Here is a 19352-nt window from a genome sequence, read left to right on the forward strand (position 1 = left end):
GAACATATAAATCCCTAGGCCTGGATTTTCAAAGCACCTTGAAAGACTGATGGTTTTATTCAGGTTTCTTCTTCACATTTAGGGAAGAATATATTTTAAGTGAGTATGCCAGCAGTGGTGTTCATAAATACCACCATTTTAAAAGTATTTTTCTCTCTGTGAGAAAGACATCATAAAAGTACATAGGGGTGACTAAACAGGCTCATATAGAAATGAAACAAGTGATCGCTATATTACCAAAGCTACTATAGTCCATAACAGTGATTAGGACCCCACTACACTAGGTATTGTACATACAGTATAAAATAATCTGTGTCCCCCAAAAAACCACAAAAGCCACATGGAAATGAAGCATGAATGAAACCATTACCATACCAACCTTACATGTGGGAAACTGAATGAAATGATGTGGAGGCTTCTAAAGTGCTACATATTAAAAATACGTTATTATGGTTTCATCCTCTGTTTCAACATCTACCTCATTAGGGAATTTAAGTTTCATGTTAAAAAAAATATTTACTCCACAATCTTAAAAAATAATTAGCCATTTCATTTCTGTTTAATAGGAGTCTAATAACGTTGAAGATCAGACTTCAGACTGTTGAACCTAAATCTATTTGATTTTCAGTTAGAGACTACAGTGGCAAGGGGACCTTGGGTCTCATAATGCCACACCTGGCAGATTCATTTGCTTTGCCACTGCTTGGAAACCACAGCCAAAGTCCCCCGGGCCTGGCACAACACAAGCAAAGTCAGGCTTAGTGACAATATGCTGTGCAAAAGCTAGAGTACTGGCCAAGGAACTGTAAAATGCCAAAAGGAAATCAAGATGAGAGAGACATAGCTTGAAATCATCTCCTTTCCAGTAATTGAAAGGATGTCAGGCATACTGATCAGGTACTTTTCTCAGTTCAGTCCTAAACTCTCCCTGGGAATCAAACATTTTGGCTTTTTTCTGAGGTGAGGCCAGTCTTCTTTCAAAAAAATAGAAGAAGCAGGTGCTCCGCAATTTACCTGATAACTCAGTAGTACAAGGACTAATATGGGCTAAAGACTTGAATTTAGCTCCCTCTCTTGTGTAAAATGTTAACTCCCTTCCTTCCTTCCTTTCCTTCCTTCCTTCCTTCCTTCCTTCCTTCCTTCCTTCCTTCCTTCCTTCCTTCCTTCCTTCCTTCCTTCCTTCCTTCCTTCCTTCCTTTTTCTCTCTCTCTCCCCACTTCCCCCTTTCCACCCTCCCTCCCCCTTCCTTCTGTTTCTCTCTCCCTCCCTTCCTTCTGGTTTTAGTCATCAGCCAGCAAAATACTGTGGAACAATATGCTGTCAGTCCCTCCCGCCTGAAGCTGTCCTACAGTGAGCTGAACAATTAAATATTTATGGAGGTCTGAAAGAGAGACAAGGCATGTTTGAGACGAGGGAGAGAGCCTACAGCCTAGTTATAGCATTAAGTTAGAAAGAATGAGACATGTTTCTTATTTCCAATCAATAAGTAATATAAAAATTTAATTATTTAGTGGAGTAGGTATTAGGAATCTGATCTCTTTTCCATGTGACACTGATTGTGTTACTATTTCTGGAGTGAATTATTTATATATAAACTATGTATGAGAATTAGGTTTTCTTTATGTGTAAAGTGTTCCACATGGGAAAGATTGTCCTACCTTCATATATAACATGGTGGCCCCTGAGATGACCATTACCATAAGGTATTGGAGTCATACTATAGAGATGCATGCTATGTCCAGTGCTCAGCAAAGGTCAAAAAGAAAATCAAACATTAAGAATTACTAGAATAGTAAAAGATAATGAAAGGTGCATTAAACCATTGAATATATCCATGGTTTGCTGACACCAGATACGGACAGTTATGGTCCTTTGACCTCACAAGGAAAAGTTTCAAAGAAAAGGAATTCAAGAGAATGGAATGACTTCCATACAGATGATGACTGTGTAGGCTAGCAATCATCAACATGGAAATAAAGACAACTTAGTCAGGACAGAAGTTCAAAATCATGAGTAGTGTGGTGAGCTGTCATTTGTCTTTTCCAGCACAAGAAATCAGGACCATCAACTTAACGCAGTAGAGGCTGACAAAAAAAAAAAAAAAACAACAAAAAAAACCCAAACCCACACACAAAAAAAAATCAAGAAAAAAAAAAAAACACCACCAAAACAAGAAGGGAAGGAAGTTGTATTAGACCTGTGAAATTCTTTGGTTTAGACATTTTGGATGACAAAATATATTGCATCGAGAGGGCACTCTTAAGTATTTGGAAGAGACATTCGTTGAGGATTACTTACTAGACAAATACCAGCAGGCTTTGGGAATTTTCCAAGCTGAAAATTGTTGGAGGCTGGGAGAGTATTAACAGGGGAAATACTGCATATACCTGCCTTGTTTGTACCCTTCCATAGGTGCTCACATTTGTTTCTTGTTGGAGTCAAAGCAGTAAGCTGTGCTCTGAATGAGTATGGTTATTCTTGTGTTCTTCCGTAATCCTTCGTTGCATGTGGAACCAGCAGTAAAGATGGGTTGAAAGACTGTGCCCAAACCAAGCCTTGTTCCCTGATGACCAGACAACTGTTCTGAGGGAACTGGAAACAAATACCCCCATACAGAGGAGAAAGCACAGATTTTCTGCATCGCATTTGAATGACCTTCATAACATGCACGAGATCACACAGGAAGCCTATATACTAACATGGGGCTCAATTTAAATCCTCCAAATCTCAGAATAATTCTTTAGTCATTGCCTGGCAGATTTTGTTAGTGAAGATTCTGTGGAATCAATGACATAATTTTGATACCTGATAATTTTGTAGCCTGAAAGTTAACAGCAGTAAGGATAAAACATTCTGGAGTCCACCCACATGTTCATTGAAATATGTGTGTGTCAAATGATTCATCTTGATCCTCACAGACTCTTCGATATTCTTGAAAGTCATTTGGTTATTTAGAGAATAAAAACTTTTTTTCATGACCAGAAAACATATGGCGAAAAAAGTGAACAGATAATGTTGTACCTGTCAGTCTGAAAGAGTTGTTATGGAAAACTGCCTGGTATTGCCATGCTTGGTCTGGACCCGAAAGCCAAATAGACACATCTATGTCAGCTCCAACACACTAGCAGGCCGAGTAGCAATCACTAGGTCAGTAACATTTGGAGCAACCTTTATTCAGCCAAATGGTTCATTCTTGGCAATTCTGCCTCAGGAATTCACTGTAAAAGAAAACCAAAGACTATTATCTCTACAACAGGATCCAGCTTACTAAAAAAAAATATTAATAGCATCATATTGTGGATGTAAAGTGATGTTGAGAGGCCTGCATTAAGAATATTTCCCATAGGTATTTTTTAGTCCTTTAAAAATAACCTTAGTTGCAAGGACTAGAGATAAACTTGTGAACACTCATATGTACTCTGCTGCTATTCGGAAAACCACATTGCATATGCACTTCCATAAAATGGTGAAGCTTCATCTTAAAAGTATTAAGCTCTCTTCTTAGCATCCATGCAGAAAGGTAGCCCAGGATCATAGCGGTCTGATAGCTAGACAGCTGATCTAAGTTTTATAAATTATCAATGAGTTTGTAATTTAGTCCTTATCTTACACTGTACCAGGCTTCATCCACTCCCCAGATTCCTGTTACCACTGGAGGATATTGAGATAAATCAGATCTGCAGATTTCTACAACTAGAGAATATATTCATAAATATCAGTTAGTGATGGATGGAGGGTCCCATTTACCCTCATTTTTAACAAAAATATTTCACCACTTTCTCCCCACAGTCATCAGTACCTTAATGTTCACTGTGGCTTATTTTAAAGTCTCAGTATGATAGTTATAATCTAAAGTGTCTTTGGAATCTCCGTGGAGATTCTCAGATATATCTGTGTGGGAATCTGGCTGATAGGTGAGTGTTTCCATTCTTTTAAGAATTGGCTTTGCTCTAGATGTAAACCAATTGCGGTCAACATACAGAATCAACAGGCAGTTTAATAAAAAATATTTTAAACTTTCTGACCTGCCTTCTGTTATTTTTTATCACTTTCCCACTATCTCCTAGTTTAATCATAACCTCAATTTTTATTTTGTTAAGTTGTGGTGCTCTATCTTTCCAAGAGCTAGAACAACACCCATTGTACTGATTATATCTAACGGCCAAATCAGTGGCATTTCCTCTTTCTTCAGGGTTCTCAGTGTTGGAGTTCATATTAGAGGACTTCAAAACTTTCTCTTCTGACCTCTACTCCAGTTTTGGATCCATCATATATTCTAATATTCTCAAAATGATCCTTGAACATCACATTACAATAATAAATTTTTTCTTCTTTCTTCATCAATGTTCTTACACTCCATTTCTTTCATGATCTGATTCATGGTAAAGAAAGAAAAAGGGTAAACTTCCAGTGGTTTGTTTTAGGTGCTTTTCAAGAGTAAAGCTGTTTTTCCACCTTGTCAACTGGCATTGACATTATACAGTGCTTTAGGAGGTGTTCTTTTTATGGACAATACCATGGTGACACAAACCAGAGCAGCAGTGGCAGCAGCAGAAGCAGGTGAGGTGGTAGCATGTTTTTTAGTGGATGAAACAGAAGAACTTGCCGAACCTGTGAGAATGTGACCCATAGGAGAACTTGTTGCCAAATTTCTCTCTTTTATAACTTTTCCTCTTTCTTTTTCATTATATTTGACATTTTCCTGAGACTAAGTTTTGTTAACTGTAAGTAGCTTATGGCAATGAACAGGAGAAATAGGGTCTGCTCTGATATGGAAAGTAGACAAAGAAAATTTGTGAAAAGAAAAACATTTCTAAAGCTGGAAAAAACATTTGTGAAGTGCTTATGACCCCTCCTTGTCGTCAGATGCTGGTAGAAGCTGAAGTTCTCCATTCCTTGCACAGCTGTCTATACTCAGAATCAAATGTCATTAATTTTTATCCCTAATTAGAGCCGGTTTAATTTTCTGTCTCTGTCTTCACTTGACAAAGAGCACCAGTCTTGGCTTTCAAGTTAGAAGTTACCCACACTCTCTCAGCTGGACTTCACAACTATCTCTACAACCCCTTTTTTTGTGTTTTTTCCTTGAAGTTAACTAAAAATTGAGGAAAAGTGAAAAACTTAGTTACTCATCAGCCCTTTCACACCAAACCTATCACACCTGGGCTCATCACATGTGTTGGCTTAAATCCAGATGCTAACTTTCACTTATGTGGCCTTGAAGAGTCAAGAGCGGGGTGTCTAGCAGACTACTCATGTAATGCTGGTTCCACTCAGAGAGAAAACCCAAGTTTCCCTAGGCTTTTACAGTGATGGAATTTCATCACCATTGCTCTTAACTGGGATTATGTGGGGTAAGCCCTGACAACAGCAGTAGACTCATATGGAATGCACAAATGCAGTGTATAGTGTTGTGATTCACTGTGTAAGATTTTAGTAGCTTTTAAAATAATCTTAATATTTTCTCTTCTTAAAATACATTCAAAATTGCTATCGAGTTGTTACTAGACCTTGAGAAGTCTAGGATGCTGATTTCAGAGATGGATTTAAACATCAGACGTACAGACGTGAGGTAAACTTAGTTAATTTGGCTGTGGAACTGATTGGAATTAAAAGGCAACCACTGGACCATCAGGAGAGAACAGCTGGATTACTTTCATTTTCAGTACTTTCAAATTTGTGATAAATCCTGGTAGTAGACAGTAGTGGTAATATCACTTCAGCTTTTTTGTATTGAATTGTTTCTCTATGGTTGTTAAGGGAGAAGAGGCCAGGCTTTTATACTAAGCCCACACTTTATTGTATGCCTGGCCCAATGGGCAGAAAGATTCTGTGAAAAATCACTGTCACAGGTTGTAATTGATGTGAAATAGAAAAAGAAGCAGCTCTGTCTGCCTCTATTGTGCAGAGAACAGCAACAAAGCTGCCTAATGGGCTTTGCTGCTCTGCATGTTGCAAGCCACACAAAAACTCACTAGTTGTGTTAGTGAAATAGGAAAGGTGATGAGAGATACACTACCTTCGCCTTCTCACCTTGCTACCCCCACATCTGTAAGCAAACAGCTTTTAATGAATCATTTTGTATTTCTTCCATCCTTTCATGTCCTTCCCCAGTCACACACCAAGCATTGCTTTAGATCAGCCTAAATGAGAACTTGAGAGAGCAGAGAGAGAGTTGTCTAATGAGGGATTGCTTCACAGTTAAAGACAAGCTGCTCTAAAAGCAGAGCTCTGTTCTCAGATGCAGAAACTGAGGCTAGGGCACACTCCTAAGCTTGAAATGTTTTTTGGTGTTGTTTTTTTTTTTTCCTGTTTGTGTAGCTAGGATATTTTCTTCAGGCATTGGTGTTTAGGTTTTGACCAAAGACTAAACCACACGTTTAACCAATGAAGCTCATTACTTCCATACTGAAAAAAAAACAACGGAATTTCAAAATCAGATTAATTCTACTCTTTCTGTGTGGCCACATAAGTTTAATGCATACAGATACCTTCTTAACATATCTATTGAGTGCTTTCAGGTCTATTTTACAAAGGAATTCTTTTTAATCAATTTTTTTTAAAATTAAAATAAAAAATATTTTTATGATTTTTTTGCAAAGTATATGCAATAGTCTTTGCACTGTACAAGAAAGTAATGCAACTGATGTCCTAAGGTTTTAAAATCTAATTAACCCTTTGTGCCCACTGAGCTATTAACAAGCAAATGTGTTTCAATGTTACAGTTGTCTAGCTTGGGAAGTCCTGACATGATCTTTTCTGTGTTAACGTTTTCCCATTTGATTTCATTTAAGATGTACTGAACAAGGAAGTTTTTCTAAAATTTCTTGTCTGCGATCTATGTGCACCTATGCATGCTTCTTTAAGAAGATGCTTTATATCTCTACAACAGCTTGTGATTATCATGTGAAGCAGGAATTACCATGGTAACTACCTGTATGCATTTTCTACTACAGCACAATGAAAAGGTAAGAAAAGCTGCATAAGTTGTTGGCAACACAAGTTGCAGCTGCCCTTGGTCTGTGTATCTCAGTCATTCACTGGTGGTAAAAGCATTGTCATTGTCTTAGGATAGAATGCTTATATTTTATACATTAAATCCAAAGGAGGCATCTTTTGTTGGAAAGTTGGTTGGACTTCTTGTATATTTGTGATTTATGGCATGGAGGAATATACTTGCTTATACTTGGGAATTAGCAAGAAAAAGTCGCTTTTGCTCATTTATCTGAAAGATAAACTCTCAGGCATTTTGTATTCTTCTGTAACGTTTGGGAAGAAATGAACATATTTCTCCAAGAAAGGAATTCACAGACTGATAATCCTTAAGGAAAATATATAAGCAGTGTTTAAAGCTTTTTCAGAAATACGAATGCGGAAAATTCAGTAAAATTTAATTTCCTCACGCAGAATTACTATGCTTGCTCATACATTTTTCATTTAAATGCTACATTTTGAGATGTGTAGACCTGAAATGCAGATGCTAGTTTTTAGGAGATAATAGTTTGATTTAGAAATGTATATGCCTGTAGTAATATAGTTCTAATATTTCTATCTTCTAATAGATAATAATAATCTAAATTCTCTAGAATTCCTATTCATGAGTGCTGCTAAGATAGCAGCAGGATGTAGCATGTAATCTCATTCACTGCCAGTTCCTCTGATCCTTCAAGAATCATTTGTTACTCATTCATTGCATGTCTGCAAAGCCAAGAAGCTCAAAGTGGTTTATTGAAAAGCCCAGTAAAATATTGTTTCTTGCAATTCACTGCTTAAAGAAGAACAATAGAAGTTTTGTTAGTGGAAAAACAAGTCTATGCCCTTGAAGGGAACCTCCAAAAAGAAATAGCGAAATATTTTCCCATCAAATTATTTAGAGCTAAACATGATGGCTTAGTTTTACATCCTGCTGAATGTCTTCAGTGCCCACAGCCTGGTATTACAGAAGTCCTGTCTACAGAAATGAGAGTAGAGAATTGTTGTGCCATTTCCAGCAGTTCAGCCACAACTTCCAGACTCTAATGAGCCAGTGCTCTGTCAGAATTAAGAATTTAATTGTGCTGAAATTAATCAAAGTTCAATCCAGTTAATCCAAGTATATCTATATGTGCCTGGTTTTTATTTCTTCACCAAAAGGGTGCCATAGTTCAATAGTACGTTAAAGCTGGAAACTGCGTTCTGTTGCTAGCTCTGCCAGTGGTCTATCAGATAAATGTGTCCTGGTCCTTTCAGCTCACTGTACTTGGATTTTCCTACCTGTAAGAGAGCACCATGTTTTCTTTTCTCTATGAAGATGTCTTTGAGGTCACTCAGGTAGCATATAAACAATCAGCAGCTTTGCTGTCATCATCATAAAACTAAATATTAGGTCAGTTGTAAGGTAGACACATCTTTCTTCTTTGCTATCTGCTCTTCTTCCCACCATCGTGGACCCAGAAAAGTGAATCAGCTGTCCTGCATGGTCACAGAACTCAGGTCATTGGACACTAGTACCTTTGCTGGTCTCTCAGCCCAGCATATTCCACATCCTATCTTCAAAATGTGTGCCAAATGACCAGCCATTTCACATAACAGAGCAAGTTGCATAACAGAAAACATTCCCAAGGAAGACTTTTCAAAAGTAGTATAAAGACATAAGGACTACTTATGTTTTTCTCAAATATTCCTTTAAGGAAAACCATTATTATAAATGCTGCATTGACACTGATTTGTGCTTGTATTAGCGTTTTGTGTCAGGGTTAGCACAAATCTGCAATTTGAAATAAATTATAATAAAAAAATTATAATTGCTGGAGTTCCAGAGTTGCCAGACTTGAACCTAGAACAATTGACTCCATGTAAATGCCAAACTGGCAGAGGGCAAAGAAAAGGAAAAAGAAAAAAATATTAGAACTCTCCTGACTTTGAACAGAGAATTCTGACTTTAAAAATGAAATAGCTCTTGCTTTTTCTCCTTGCCAACATCACAGTCTGCCACCTGCCAGATTTAAAAGCCCCACAGGTTGCATTATTTTCCAGTACTGAGACATTGACTGATGTCACTCCTTACATAAGACCACAATTAACTGTGTTTTTTCTTCAGTTAGTTCCAGTGATTAAATTAGTTACATTGACAGTGTCTGCTGTACACGGTAACTGGCTCTACTCAAGTGTCTCTAATACTTACCAATGTATTTTTTTTCCAGACTTGCACTGAATTTTATTTAGAGAAAAAGATATTACTATTAATCTACTAATATTTATCTTCTCCTCCCATTCAGGTAGCCTTACACATACCTTTTGAAAGTTGCCAGATATGATACTGAATTGTCAGGGGTCATGACATTATGTGAAGTTTTTTAGCATGAAGTTACATAAAACACTTGCTAATGCTTTAAGGAGAAAAAGGAAGCTGGATGTGTCTGATGTTTTCTACAGTATTGATCCTTTTCTGAGTGCTTCAGGGACCTCTTGGCATATTTAGAGTTATAGAAGAATGTTTCTCTGGGTGTAAAAGCTTTTACTGAATATCAATATATAATACATGTAAAAATGTATTTTAAAAAAAGCTGTTTAAGTAGCAAATAAATTAGGTCTTCAAATAATTTAAAAAGCAAAATTTGAAATAGTTTTAGAGCTCTTAGCAATGTTGTCTTTGTGTACAGTGTGTGTGCAAAATGAGTTCAAAGTACGACAAATGATCCTTGAAAAATGGTATTGTACATGTACAGAAAGATACAATATTTTCTAAAGATATAATATTTCCTAAATATTGCTAAATGCTATTTCAGTTATATCATGTGTATAACAACTATGAAATCGATGTTTTTATATATGGTCTATTTTAAAAAGCACCCAACCAAAACTAAGGAATTGACGTAAATAAAACAGCATAGCTACGTGGTGAAGATCTGTAAGATACATTTTGGAGACACATGTCTAAAGCTAATAACCTTACACCCCTCCCCATTTCATCTGCACTTTGGCCTCCAATCTGCCTCCACTGGGACCAGTATTCATATTCCAAACCACAGGGTAGCTTTCAGAGAGGTCTCATTATTATATTTTTATTTTCAAAACTGCAACTTGCCATAAAACATGCCAAGTATTTTTGAATTGTCACGTGAAGGGAGTGATGAGTAGCAGACACACGGTTTGAAGGCACTCCTTTTGTAAGGAGTCCTTAGTTCTCCCTTGCTGCTCCAATGACTAATCCCTTCCCCTCCAAATACTGAATTTGTCAGCAGACCGTATGACCGGGGGGAGGTGGAGGAAGCCACGCATGCACACTTATTTTTGGTGATGCAGATTGAAAATTAGGTTGCTATGGATTTGCAAGACCTTTTTATGCCAGAGTCCTGACAGTAAGATTTTGAAACAGAGAAAAGGGGGAAAGATTTGGGTTTAGGATACCTTTCAGGATACAGGGGAACGTGTGCTTGTTGGAGAGGACAAGTGAAACTCAATACATTTGACATATTTGATGTTGAATTGTGTTTAAATTTCAGGTCAGACAACTATTTCTTCTCATACCAATGTAGTCTGCAAATCTTGAAAGGAATTCAGCTTGTTGAAAGGGAAATCATAATAGTTGTCATGTCAAACTCCTGTCCTTAGTGTATATGATTCTATATTTAATCAACTTGACATAGAGTGGGTAGATTGGCAGCTTCCAGGAATCAGAAATGAAGGATGTGATACACATGTCAGAAGTATGGAAAAGTAGGAATAACTAGAAGTATGCAACTACACTTTGAGAGTTTGACCATTGTCACAGTGTGTTGCCAGCTTTTGTTTTCTGTTATCTAATACAGTAGCCACACTGCTTTTTTTTGTGTACTCAAAAAATGTAGCTGATGGCAATTTTTCCTCTTTAAAGCTAGCTGTTTAGACAAGCAGATACTACTGACTAAAAGATGGGGATGCAACTCAGAAATACCAGAGACAGATTGATGACATAATTCATGCCTCTAGCATTTCATTCTTTATGTAAATAAAGGACAACATCTTCAAACTATATATTTCGCCGCTAGATTGGCAGCTTTGAGATAGAAAAATGTTTTCATATTGTCAGCTACTGTTTATTTTATATTCGGGTTTTTTCTCGGTATTTGGATGCCAAAGTGTTCTTTGTCAGTTGTACGGTATGTACAATTCTCCCCCTTCACTCAGAACCATTAATAATTCATTGTCTGGATTTGACTAACTATATTTCTCATGAATTTACAAAGTGAAATTTCTTATACTCTAGTGGCTCCTTGTGGAGTTGCCTTTTTTAGACTGAACTGCACATGATTCACACATGACTGTTGAAGGAGAGTTTTTTCTACATTTGCTTTAAAGTACATACAGGTTTTGATTTTGAAGTAAATAGCTATGAAAAATAACTCATATATTTGAAGATAGAAGTCCTTCATCAAGTAGCTCAGCAGTGTCATTATATTCACTTACGAACTGATTTGTTTCTTGGAGTTTTGCCTGGATTTTTTTTTAACGTGTGTTAACTCATAAAAAATGCACATAATAAAGTCTTCCAAAATTTAAATGGCAGATGTATAGGGGATGCTCTTACTTGTATTGAACTGGCCTGAATCATCTGAAGACAGTAGAGCTACTCCACCAAAGTTGACCAAATGTCTGTCTCTTTGCAAACCTGTTGCTTTGTTACTATCAACATATCCCATCCATATCTGTCCCTTTCTGCAATATACATGACAAAATGACATTCTTTTGCAGAATAAGAAGTGAACCTACCAGAAACTGATAGTTAGTAACTTAGACAATTAAATCAATATGCAATACTTCGAAATTTTTGAAAGCATGTTTTCAAAGATTTGTGCTTCAGAGTAGTATGTACAATCGTTGTATTTGTCCACTGAAATTTAGCAAAACATGTACCACCTCATCATACCTAAATGCACAAATATTTATCTGCATGCACTGAAATAAATCCCAATGGGGTTCCAGCTCATGGAGAATCCCTGTGAGAAAGGTTCCATGGGTGATGTAGACCAGTATGGCTGCTCTTATCATCCATTTAAAAGGGTTGGCATGTGGGTAGGTTAGGTACAACAATTTTGCTATGCAAATCGTCCTCTGGACTAAGGAATCAAATGAAATTGAGATAATAGATTGGGACTAGTAATTGCAGTCTGCAGATCTGGGCTGATGGAGAGTGAGGAAAGGAACACAGGCTGGGAATAAGGCACTACTGTTCTCATAAGATCATTGACTAATTCATTACACAGAAAACAGTTTCTGTAGATAAATAAAAGTGACTTGTTGCTTTACTTGAAAAATGTGTGATGACCAAGGCAGAGGACTGCTGGCAAATTACTAGCAAAGGAGGTGATGTTTTATTTCAGACTGTTGAATAGTATCCCAATGAACTGATTTCCTTTTTTCTTATTCCAAAACTTCTAGACTGAAACTAAAGAAGTTATTAAACAAAACAAATGAAACGTCCCATAGATATTAAATAAATGTATTTCTTATTTCTGAGAGGATAGTGTGAGATGATACAGGCTGATTATGGTTAGGTAATACATACAGCATTAGAGCATTTGTAACTGCACCTGATATAGGAGGCTGTATTATAAATTTAGTTAGTGTCATTTATCACCGATTGTTCTGAAAAATTGGGATTAAATACTCTCAGATCTGTGCCCTATTAATTAGTCATATTTTTTTTAATTTTTTTTATCTAGTTCTCTACCTAAGCATGCAATCAAGGCCCTTTTATGTTACATAGGTGCTGAGGAAATGTGGATCAGTGTCTGAAGCACTAGAACACTGTAGTGATGAGTATTACTGAAGAGTAAACAAGGAAATTAATCTTCCTGTCTTCAAATCAGGATTTAAGTGGGGTGATAACATTGAACAAGGAGGAGAAAACAACATATTTTATAGCTGCTCATTAGCTTATCTTAATCATTTGTGTACTAAGTGACATGGTGATCTCATGGAAAAATACATTGGTTCATCGTGCATTGTTTCAGAATATATGTAGAGAAGAAGACTAGGATTGTACAAGCAAATTTTAATTCTTATGTCTCCTAACTGTTAATACTTGGTTTTGTAATCTTTAATCTTTATACACATACACACATATGTATATACATATAAACATACAGTGTACGAGAATTTTTAGTGAGTGTGTGTTGCATGTGCTCGGTTTGATGTCTGAGCATCACCTGGAGGCAGTAGAAGGCAGGAGGAATTACAAGGATGAATGTACTCCTCTGTCTGTGGACTTAAACCTGCTTTTAAGCCTCAAGAGAAGAAGGAGAAATTATTTTCTGTTCTTGAAGGTATAAAAAATCTAACAATACTAAGCAGTGAAGTAATTGTGAATGTTAATGCAAAAACCCTAATGTGAATATAATTAGTATTAATAGAGTTTTTAAAGTAACAAAGATAAAGAAATTAGAACTGTTATTTCAGGTATATATCTTCATTTTATTGATTTACTTAATACATAGATTATGTCACATTTTTTCTGTCATATTAGAGTAGAGGATCATCTGAAACATGTTGCCTTTAAAAACAGTATAAAAATGAATTGGTAAGAGAGGATCCTGCTGAGAGATGATGATTTGTTAAGTCTCGTTTTGCTTACCTGGAAGTGTAGCACCATTATGGGTTACTCAAAACCTGAGATCAAATCCTAATGGTAAAGTGTGACACGAAGTTTGTGCTGGCAGCACAGGCAATCAGGCTTCTTATTTTAAACTGCCTACAGCCAAAGCTCTTCTTTGAAACGATTGTTTCCCACGGCAAAGGGAAGAAAGGAGCACTGCTGTGGCAGCGCTGCCCACTCAGCCAACAGGGGTACAGTGTCAGCAGAAGCCTTCAATGGAGCTTCAGCTTTGCTGCCATATGGTAGTAAATGCTATAACCTAGCCTCAGTGAGGTGGGGAAGAAGAAAGGAAAAGCAGAAAGGCATTATCAGTATATAATCATATGCTAAATCACTATTTTACTACTCTAAAATGTCTGGGGTTTCATTTTGACTGTATTTTCTTAGTAAAGCCTTTTATCTGCTGCAAAGCAAATACTAACATGCAGCTAAATTTACCGCCAGCCCTGCCTTCTGTCAGAGTTGTGTACTGACAATCTCTGTTCTTTCTACAGATATAGAACAAGGAGAATGATGTCTGCAAACCAAAATGTTAAGTCGCAAATGCTTTATTAGGAATATAATGCAGATTTGTTTTCATACACTCAATCACAAGAACAGCAGAGGACAAATTAAATTTGTGTTTATTGCATACAGGTTAAAGTGTGCTGTAGATATTAACTGTAAACCTGCTCTAATTAGTGCCCAAAAGCAGATCAATAATTCATCTGTATATATCTTCCTGTACTTTGCTAGTAATCACAAATTAAATTAATGGTCACACACAACAAATGAAATGCTGGGCTGCAGCATTTTTCCCTGGGAGATCAACACCATTTCACTGGAGACAGCACAGGGTCTCAGTGGGTCCTAGGATGTTGATTCAGGCAAATGAAGCACAGTCACACTTTGGGGTGTCAGGCTTCAAGCTACACTATGAACACTTTTTGTCCATATAAGCTCTAACATATGCACATCAAAAATTATTTTTAAAGAATCTTTAGCTCCTAATAAAAATTACATAGACCTTTTATTTTGAAAGCAACTGAGATTTCCCAAAAGTGTTTGGTTACATAACATGTCTATACTCTGTTAAGATAGTTAAGTTTCAAACATCAACAACACAATTTTGCTAATTGGTTTTGTTGTCTTCTCTGATGTTTGGATTTGCAGCCTGTTTTGATGGTGACCTTTAAATCTCTCCTCTTTGTCAGCTGGGGGATTCTTTTCTGTCTTATTCTTTCACACACTTTCCTTTTTCTGTATACCTTTGTGATTATTTTTATGAGATTATCCCAGGATGAATCACATGATTTGTGATTTTATTCCTGAAAAGAAAAGCCAAAGTTGTTTGAAATTAAAGACTCAAGAAAAGAAATAGTAATCCCACCAGGAATGATTAAGTCATGTTACCAACATGTTGCTGTTAATCAACTTATATATGATCCACTATTTCATTTTTATAACATAATTGAAAGTGATAGATTCACAAGATTAAGTGAATCAATAACAAAAAAGGAAATAAGCATTTCCAAGCAGTGCCTCCAGGTTCACTTACTAGTCAAATAGGTATGGTTTTTTTTCTGATGACATAATGCCTCTAGGTTTTTTCATTTGTTATTTTATGGGATTGTCTTTCTTGTGTGACTTACCATTATCACTACTGACAGAAACTTAGGTAATACACCTTAACACACATCTAACTGCTGCTGGAACCGGAATATGTGGAACATCTGGCGTTTGGGCACCATGGCAGGCGGGCATGGATACATCCCTCGGTAACCAGGAGCTGTACCTTCCCCACTTCGACTCTGTGGCACAAAGACATCATTTCTCTTTTCTTAGCAACTTGTGCTAAGCAAATAGAACAGATCAGGAGATTGGAGAAGATGAACTCAGTGACAGAAGGATTTGAACATTTGCCTGGAATATGAGAGGCTTATATCTGAAGCTGTGATTCACTGCAGCAGCAGCCATAGCCCAGCACTACCCTGGAGCTGATCCACTTTCATTGCAAAGTCCTGTGAAGATAAAGCTTGCATTCTGACAGAGAACTAATGCCAGCAGCTTTGAATTTGAGGAAAATATAATTAGGGCTTTCTCTCTAGTTCAGTTTTTCCATTCTGTGAAATGGGAATACAGACTGAAATCTAGTGAGAAGCAGCACCGCAGACAATCTGCTACGTGGTGGTGGCTCTTCCAGAACAGAAGGTCAATGCTTGCAGCGTGGCTGTTACATAGCACAGTGTTCAGTCACAGTCATGACAGTTGCAATTTTGAGAAACTTGGTTTATCTTCCTTTTATTGAGGTCAGTGTCTTCAAAACACACTGCCCCTGTAGGGAGCAGAACCAGGTGTTTAGATAGAGGGTAGGTCCCAATTCTCAAAGTTTCATGGTCTCTGCATTAAATCATGCCAATAGTTAAATGCTAAATACTGCTGGTATTGCAACTCTACAGCAATTATTCCAGCTTATATGTCTTCTGCTAGGTAGTTTTTCCATCCTCTGACATCAAATTAATGCACAAGAACAATTAAACCACTGATGGCCCAAAGGATTTTATTCTAAATAAACCATGGAGTATTTACTTTTAGTAATATAAACAGCAAATGACAGGTGCAATAAGGTTGGCATTGTATGAACAAGCTTCTAGGCTAGAAAGGATATTCTAAGACAGGAACATAAATTAACTAGCAAATTATTTTTCAACATATACCCTTTCTTTTTACTCATGTGAAACACACACACACACACGCAAACAGTCCTTTGAAATAATTGGCCTAAAGAAGTAATTCTGGTTTCTTAGATTTTAATTTCTGTCCCATTCATTACTGAATGTGTTCAGTACATAAAAATTATTATTTGATTTGACAAGAAATATGTATTAATTTATGGAAAAGTCAAATTTTAAGCTTCTCAGCATGACCCAGACCATATCTGAAAAAGAAAGAGATATCTGGTTTAAATTGGATAGGTACAATAGAGATATGAGAGAAACAGGGAGAAAAGTCCAGATGTTTCTTGAAGCAATATTTAATATATTTAATTCAATTTTTAATGTATTTCACTTTCAAATGCTTAAAATGAGCATTTAAGTTTTTGGTTGTATACATACATGTTATATGAATTAGCTCTTCTTTTAGATTTTAGGCTGATATTATTATTACATTTTTATTATTAAATGGCATATGTCAACAGTTATTGGGATTTGCATCTTCATGCAATGGAGAATACTAGCTCACAAAGCACAGCCAGTCCACTTCCTCGTAGTCACCTCTTATTATACACCATCACGCTACCAGTCAAGAAGTAACTGTCTTCAGGACTCCTGAGGTAGACCTAGATGGTCAGTCTTCAGCTTACAGTGCTGCCGTGGGATTTTCTGTGTAAAATGGGTACGTGCCCACAGGCATCTTTTCATACATCACATTTAATTTGGTGCTTCATCCATACAGGGTAAGCAGTTTGTGCTTTATTGATCCTATGATCAGACATAACTGTACAGAAAAACAGTTGGGAAAAAAAGTTGAGCTTTAGTTGACCTTGTCTTCATTCAGTTCAATTTTAATTCCACAAAACATTTGCAAAATAGAAAACAACATTGTAGTTTTCCAGATTAAAACTGGAAGCAGATCTGTTGATTGTTCTGATGTTTATCTTGAAGAAAATTATCATACACCCCTCACAAACTTATTGAATTCATGGCCATCTATGGCAATTATCCAGTGTTGGCACATTTAATTATAAAAGACAAATTCTAATTAAATGAAAATCTTCCAATGTTAACAATGCTATCCTTTACTTTTTAAATGCTTTCTAATCTAGTTCATTTTCTGTTTCCAAGCACCATTTTTGCTTTTTTTTTTTACATCTGTTTGTGGCATAATAGTGACCTTTCTCTTTGATTTGCTGACCTTCCCACATGCTACAGAAAGGTAGAGAGAAGTGAGTAGGGCTATCATATATGTTTCTGGATTCTTCTAGATACAATTCCTAGTATCACACAAATATTTTTCAAAACATGAGAAATTTTTTCCTCTCTCTGGATCCTTGGACATCCAGCCATCCACTTGCATCTTCTGAACACTGATTTAAACCAGACACTGTTTTGTGCGGACCTTGACACATTTTTACAGTGCATGTGTTATTCACCTGTATAGCATGGAAATAATAAGTCCAGCATTTTCTGGTATCATTTTTACTGTGCATGTCCTATTAAATCAGTTCAGATTTTTCAGTGTGTGATACACAGGAAGCTTGAGAACACTGGCAGGAAGATTGCAACTAATTGCATAAGTGAAAGAAATTCCATTCTTCAAGGAAAGTTCTTTTTAGTATTTCTTTTCCCAGAGAGATTCGAGATCCTTTGAAAAAGTACAATCTGAAGTCAAAAAGATCCCTTAAACTGGGGAATGTTATTAGGCTATTCATACCTCTAGAAATAGTATGAAACTTAATTATATCTGCTTAAGTAAGTACTAAATACTTAGTTGCTGCTATAGGGAAAATAAATAACAGATTATTTCACATTTGTGACCTGGAAAATGTAATGGTGGAAGTGTCAGGATAAGCAATACAACACCAAATGTTTCCTGCCATTATCCCCATCCAGGTTTACAGACCTTTTTCAGATTGTTGTTCTGATGTTCCCTCAAGCTATCAGACTTCAGGATCTTAGAGAGAGAACAAAGCCAGCTAAACTCCTTATGTACAATTTAAATTTGTTACTTGTTGCTGATGTCCTTGTTAATTGTAGGTTGTAATGGCTTTGAGAGGAGACCTATGTAAATGCTATTTGAACTTGCTGAGGATACATTAGGATTTTGATCAGGTCATAAGAGAACTAAAATCTTTCTGTGTACGTTAAGATTTCTCTCCCAATACTACTCCAAATATCTGTTTATTACGTACATATATATGTGCATATTTTATGGACATGTATGTGTATGTATATACAAATCTAGAAGAAAACTCTAATGTGATTCATGTTCAGTTCTAAGTGAAGTTTTGCAACTGGATTAATCTTAACAACCATCTTTTGTGTGGATGGCTGGTACCTTTCTCATATGTTTATGATGTGAAATAAAATTCTTCCTGTTGCTGATCAAGTTAACCAGTTTAATTTGTTAGATTGCTAACGGCACGTGTAATCTCTGTATTTTCTGTAAGAAAAGCAGTAAAGGAAGTAAATTTACACATGTATAAATTATACATTGAGTGTTCAAGGTGTCACAGAGTAGATATGAATGAATTCATACTACTTAGTATGAATTGGAACCTTGCTAAACAAGATATAGCTGTACTGTTTGTCCATGTCAAATGTGCATCTCATTCTCTATTCTTTGTGCATGGAACCTGCCATTTGATCCCCAGGGTACAAGCAACACCTTGTCATCAATATCATCACTTAGGACTTCATGCCCAGTTTTGCTCTTCTCACTACTGCCATGAGCAGACATGAGGAAATTTGGTAACTCTTCTATAAGCTTTTCCTTAAATTTCCTACAACACTTTATTTCCTGTAATTTCTAATGTATTTTGTGTTTGACATCACATCTGCCTTTTATACTTATTCTCTGATTGCTTCCTGATAGATACAAGCATGCCAGAGGTTGGACTATTGCTCAGAATCTTACTTTATATTGTTTTCTATGCCTCACCCATGGCATTTGAGAAAACACAACTTGACCTAAAGCAAAAATTTCAAGGATTCTATGTTAATAATGTTAAAAGCCTTACCAAGGAGGCATTTGCAAA

This window comes from Falco rusticolus, chromosome 10 (genome assembly GCF_015220075.1).
Source record: "Falco rusticolus isolate bFalRus1 chromosome 10, bFalRus1.pri, whole genome shotgun sequence".
NCBI classification, from domain to species: domain Eukaryota; kingdom Metazoa; phylum Chordata; class Aves; order Falconiformes; family Falconidae; genus Falco; species Falco rusticolus.